Genomic DNA, 6,384 nt, shown 5'->3' with positions numbered 1-6,384 from the left:
TTGTTGAGTAAGTAAGTGAATGAATGAGTGAAGGGGTGATTGATACTTTTTTCAGAGGAAATCCCCCCCATCTTTCATGATCATGACCACTGTCATCATGGAGGGAGAGACAGAGTTTGTAGAAATGGAAGTGATTTTAAAAATATCGACATTGAGCATGAATATGGGAACTGGAAGATGCAATGAAGACAATCTAGGCTAATAATTCATGTAGGAGTAGAAATGGGAAAATGAGAGGTGGGGAGGTGAAAATGGGATGGCTATAAGAAAACAGTTAGTTTCCTGTTGAACAAGAGTTAATGTTGACGTCCTGGCTTCCAGTCTTGTTTCTCTTATCTACTATCTTTTAAATACATTTTAGGTAGACAAGTCTGAGAAAAATGTGAACTACATGCCTGATTTTCATCTTTTTTTCATTGCCTTCCCAGTTATCAAGAGAAAGAGCTTCATGCAAAAGTCACTAATATACTTGAGATTAATTTTAAACCTTTTCTTTGAGTTACAGTTCAGTCACTAAGTTTCCCTCTGGAGAAAAGAAATTCCATGGGGGGATATCTGTCCCTTGGTTACAGCGTGTGAGTTAGTTTATTATAAATAATTCAAAGACCTCAGTGTTTAATCACAACCCTTGGACAAAGAATGAGTGTGGAGATTTTCTTGTCAAAAGAAAAAATTTAAAATTTCTTTCTTTGCTGCTTCTTATGCCAGTAATTATTCTTTATGTTCAAATGTTGATCTTCATGTAGATCCCTGAGTTTCCTCTTTATTCTGTGATTAACTTTATACATCAATTACAATTGCTTTCTAATAGCTGCTAGGAATATTGATGTTTTTTTTCTTGCAGACAAAGTGAGGCTCTTGAATTGCAATGACAACCACCACCCAGAACTGTCAGACATCTCAAAGCTACTGAGAATGCTGATTTGACTTAGTGCATGGAAGAATCGTCTGCAGGTGGTTTGGGAAGCCAGGTCTCCCCTCTCAGCCTTTGTCACTTCGTCTATGAGCAGAAAGATTTGGGAGATATCACCTTAGACCCACTTCACCTTATTCTAGCCTGGTTAAGCTGAGCATGACCAGAACTTGGCTCACTGGGTGTTCAGTGAGAAATCTGTTGGGTGGTGGTATTATGTAAGGGACCTTGCTTGCTCAAGGACCAGGATTCATAAGCTTGTTCCTTCCCAGTCTAATTTTCCCAAACCCAAACTTCTCCTTGAGTCATGTTGTATTCCAGCAAGGACAAACTTCATGTTGGGTTGGAGACAGTTTTAGTTTATTTGAAATCCATGGTTGAGCTCCTTCTTGCAAGACAAAGAGCACAGTATCTCTTCTGACCTACAGCTAGGTAAAGTGACTAAGGTACAGAGTTTCTTAGCAGCCACCAGGTATTGGATAATCTTATTTCCCCCATAGATCCACAAGGGCTCATTTGTACAGAGAGACTGCATATGATGATTTTGGGAGTGGTGGACTTAAATTGGTAATTTTTATCCAATGAAAGATATAGCATAAAATGGATGATTTTAAAAGTTCTTTTAGGTTTTAGATTCTGTAAGTTGTTGTTTTAAAATCACCAAGTAGGACCCATAATTGGATGGGAATTTGACTTCTTCACAGGTAAAGGAGTTTTCTCAGCAGGAGGAGCTGCCAGAATGTACTGAAGTTATTACCAGTAAATAGGCTCTTAACTCTAATGACTTCCTAATTCGGACTGCACTGTAAATTACAAAGATCCCAGAATGAAAGCCTGATAGAATGGTTCTGAGTCCTAGAATTCTCTACATTTTCTATTATTATAGTCAAGTAATAGTTTTTCTGCATATTCATTTTCTAGTTACAAACCTAAACAAATTAAAATAATATAAAATGTTAGACTGCAATGTATATGTAACTAGTATTTATTGACTAAATAAATGATTAATACATATATTATAAATTGTTTTATATTATGTACAATACTATACATGTCATGAATTAGTGTTAAAATGTTTTTTCAACAGGATTCTCTGACATCCAGCACACCTGAACTGAAGCCATGGTCAGTATAAATAACGTGACTGAATTGATCATCACTGGCCTTTTCCAGGATCCAGAGGTGCAGAAGGTGTGCTTTGTACTGTTCCTTCCTATGTATGTGGCCACAGTGCTGGGCAATGGCATCATTGTTGTGACAGTCAGCATCAGTAAGAGTTTGCATTCTCCCATGTACTTCTTCCTCAGCTCCTTCTCCCTGGTGGAGATCTGCTACTCCTCCACTGTTGTTCCTAAGTTCATCACTGATTTACTTGCTAAGATTAAAACCATCTCCCTGAAGGGCTGCCTGGCTCAGATATTCTTCTTCCATTTATTGGGGGTTGCTGAGAGTCTTCTGCTTGTAGTGATGGCCTATGACCGTTATGTGGCCATCTGCAAACCTCTTCATTACATGAACATCATGAGTCGTCAAGTGTGTCACATGCTGGTGGCAGGTTCCTGGCTGGGGGGTCTCATTCACTCCATAATCCAGATCCTCATCACCATTCCATTGCCCTTCTGTGGTCCTAATGTGATTGATCACTACTTCTGTGACCTCCAGCCATTATTTAAGCTTGCCTGCACTGACACCTTTATGGAGGGGGTTGTTGTGATGGCCAACAGTGGTTTAATGTCTATAATCTCTCTCCTTATCTTGGTGACCTCATATGTCATCATCCTAGTCAACTTGAGGAACCATTCAGCAGAGGGGGAGGCGCAAGGCACTCTCCACCTGTGCCTCTCACATTACAGTGGTCATCTTGTTTTTTGGGCCTGCTACCTTCCTTTATCTGAGACCCTCCTCTGCATTTACTGAAGACAAACTTGTGGCTGTGTTCTACACGGTCATCACTCCCATGCTGAACCCCATCATCTATACTCTTAGAAATGCAGAGGTGAAAAATGCCATGAAGAAATTGTGGGGCAAAAAGAAATCAGAGACAGAGTGAAAGGAGCAATAAATGATGAGAAAGGATTTTGAAAATTAGTTTGTTGTTGATATAGATTTTGCTGTTTGGTACATATTCAAATATAAAAGCAATAAGAAGAGCATAGTTCTACCTCTGTACCCCTCATAGTAACTAAATATTCTAAGGACAGGTGTCAGGTAGTCTCACTGATGTATTGAATCTGATTGGCTGCACAGTTTCCTGGGTTCTGCATAGTTCCTCATGAGTCTGAAAAATCTGAAGGCTCAAAGCAAGCGCAAATACAAAGAACATTTAGAAGCATGCTTGTATCTTTCTTCAAGACATGGTAATATTGGATAATATAGGGTAAAGTATATTTTAATACTTGCATACAATGTATAAAAATAATTTTACAGTGGTAGGTTTATCATTGTTTCACTACTTAGCATTTCCTTTAGTTGAGAAAATGAAACATTCTTTTTAGTAGCTATTTGGAAATATTTACCACGTGTGGTTACCTTTTTGTATTATAAAACGTTTGGAATTATTCTTTCTATTCATCTGCATGAAGGTACAAATTACTTCTACTTTTTCCTTTCTTTCCTTCTTTTCTTTCTGTTTGTTAATAACCTATATTTTATAGAAAAGGAAACTAACCAGAGGTATTATCAGGGGGTATGTGGTGCTGCAGTTATCAACCTGTCCTTTTCTACTGTGGATAAGCATGTTTTTGGGAAATGCACCTAGGGAATTTCTATTGTGGCTTTTGGATTCTTTTTTTTTTAAATTTGAGATATTTATTAAAGCATCTTACCACAAAGATGGAAACATACAAATTAGAAGCATGCAACCACCATCTTCCATGGACAAGTCAGGCTTTTGGATTCTTGTATTGCAGACCACCTGATCTCAGCCACCAGAGAAGACAGTTTTAATTCTTGTGTTATACTGGCATCAAAGACTGTCTAGTGGGCTCTCTCACAATGTTTAACATTTGTAAATCAATGTAATATCAAAATAACACAATTCTACCTATGTATTGTGAAATAAATAAAATGTTTTTACAAAAATGAAATGATTTTCAGCTTTATGAGACATCAAAAATATAGAATGTTAGAAATGCTTACTGTCTTAGCTTGAAGATTGAAGGACAGGGTAATACTCTTTCTAATTCATATCTATGTCCCATTATTGTAAGTGAGCATGCCACAGCTATTCTAATGTCCATTGATTTTTTTTTTTTCAGTGAAGGGAGATAAAAGAGTCTATGCGAACAATCTTGTTATAGCTCCTGAAATCTCTTCAATGACCCGTTGTCTCTCCCCATTGTGAAAAGTTCTGAGTATATTTTACAATTGGTCCCTGTTGGCTTAGGAGTTGTATGGGATTGCACTGATTTGCATCTATTCACCCAGCTTTTCTCAAGTGTGTGACATGCCAGAGTGGGCTGTGGTTTCACCAAGTGTCTTTTGGGCTCTGAGATTATATGCAATAGGAATTTGCGGCTTCAGGACAAGGCATGAACAAATTTGTATGCTGATGAAAACATTGTCTGTTTTCATCACATGGCTATGGAGCATTCAAAATATGTATAGTGCCACTAAAACCTGGAATTTTTAAAATTTAATTTCAACTTACTAAAATCAGTATAGGCACACACTGTAGCGACTATGAAACTTGATAGCATAAGTATATTTTCTTCAAACCTGTAGATGTCTTACTGATAGAGGTGAGACTTCTATGCCAATAACTTGATGGCTGTCTGGTTAACTGCCTCTAACCTCAGGCTTTCACTAACCAGTTCTTTATCTCATCCTCACATATCTTTCTAATGACTTCCAAATTCCCACACAAATATCAGTGGCTGGAGAGAAGGGGCATTGGCAGAAGCCACAGGCCATGCCCAGCCAGTTCATCTTGATCTCTCACTAGCCATCTAAGAATGTAGTGAAAGTCTGTGTAATTTCCTGCCTCATGATCACCTGCTTAGCAGAAGGACTACACATAGCTAGGGATTTTGCTGTATTATTTGTTGAATGAATGAATTGGTGACTGTTATCTTTCAGAGCCTAGTTCTTGCCATATTCAGTAGTTATTGACCACTGTCATAACAAAGAGAGGTAGAAGTACAGGGAGACCAGGTGATTTTTTAAATGCATGTTATACATATGCAAATGTGAGAATGAGAATGTGAAGTGGTAATAATGTCAATTAACACTATATATAGTTTTATATAAAAGTGGTAACAGGAGAACAGAAAGTCATTTTGGAAACAGCTATTCTTAGTTGGATACTCACTTACTCACTAGCTGATCAAAACCTAATGTCCAGGGACTTTCTTTCTGGATAAGTGAGACAGTTGATTAGCTTGAACTGTTGGGGAGGCCCCCAGACAGAGGAGCCAGGACCTGTCCTTGGTGCATGGGCTGACTTTTTGGAGCCTGGGGCCTATGCTGAGACATTTTGGTCAGCCTTGGTGTAGGGAGGATGGGACTGGACCTGCCTTGGCTGAGTCTGCCAGGCTGGGTAGACACCCCAGGGGAGACCTTGCTTTGGAGGAGGTGGAAGTGGGGCGTGGATTGAGGAGGAGGGCTGGGGGGTGGGAAGAGGGATGATGGGGGAATCTGTGGCAGATATGTAAAATTAAGTTAATTATAAAATAAACATACTATAAAAAAAGAAAAGAAATTCTGATATTTATATTAATCAGAAACTTTATGCAATAAGCTATATCACCTTTACTTTTCTTTATGTACTTCTCTATGTTGGTTGTAACACAATATTGAAATGATACTAAAATGATTGCAGAAGATTTAGAAACTTTCTCCAAGTCATAGTTTATTTGGCTAAGTTTCCCTACAGGGAAAAGTAATTCCATAGGGAAGTTGGTCTCTTGATTATAAGTGTGGATTTGTTTATCATGAGTAGTCCAAATTTTTGAGCATTTAATCACAACCTTGGCATTGTGTGGATAGTTAGGATTGCTACATCAAAACAGGATTCTACTACACCTGAATTTTTTATTCTCATGGATGTTATTTATATGCTGGAATTTGTAAATCTAAGTATGAATCCTGATACAGGATGGCCTAAAATTCCTTTCCTTGTGATTTGTCTTAGTCATCAACCTTGTTTTCTAAATACTCTGCACCTGTTTGATCTAGGAGACAGATCCAACCCTTGTACCACAGTAACATTTCCACCTTGTATCCCCAAAGCCTAAGGATTTGGAGAGAGCATTGATTTCTGTGATAGTACCAGATAAATGATATAGAGTGTGGTATTGGGAAATCAAATCACCTCTCTCAGACTCTTCCCTTTTCTTGTACATTCAGAAGTAAAAATAATATTATTCTAAATAATTATTATTAATAATTAAGAATAATTATTCTCTAAATTGTTCAGGACATGCTCCTAGGGTGATTTTGGTGAGTGTAACCTTGGTTTGGGTCTTCAATGG

The 6,384-nt window shown here is 37.9% G+C and overlaps 1 pseudogene; it reads left to right on the top strand.

Annotated features, from left to right (window-relative positions):
• The first annotated feature begins 2,035 nt into the window (after positions 1 to 2,035).
• LOC114684858 lies at positions 2,036 to 2,963 on the top strand (annotated as a pseudogene).
• Positions 2,964 to 6,384: the final 3,421 nt, after the last annotated feature.

The sequence above is a fragment of the Peromyscus leucopus genome, chromosome 4 (genome assembly GCF_004664715.2).
Source record: "Peromyscus leucopus breed LL Stock chromosome 4, UCI_PerLeu_2.1, whole genome shotgun sequence".
Lineage (NCBI taxonomy): Eukaryota > Metazoa > Chordata > Mammalia > Rodentia > Cricetidae > Peromyscus > Peromyscus leucopus.
Note: the sequence above shows the minus strand (reverse complement) of the source record. Positions and strands in the feature narration are given on the sequence as shown.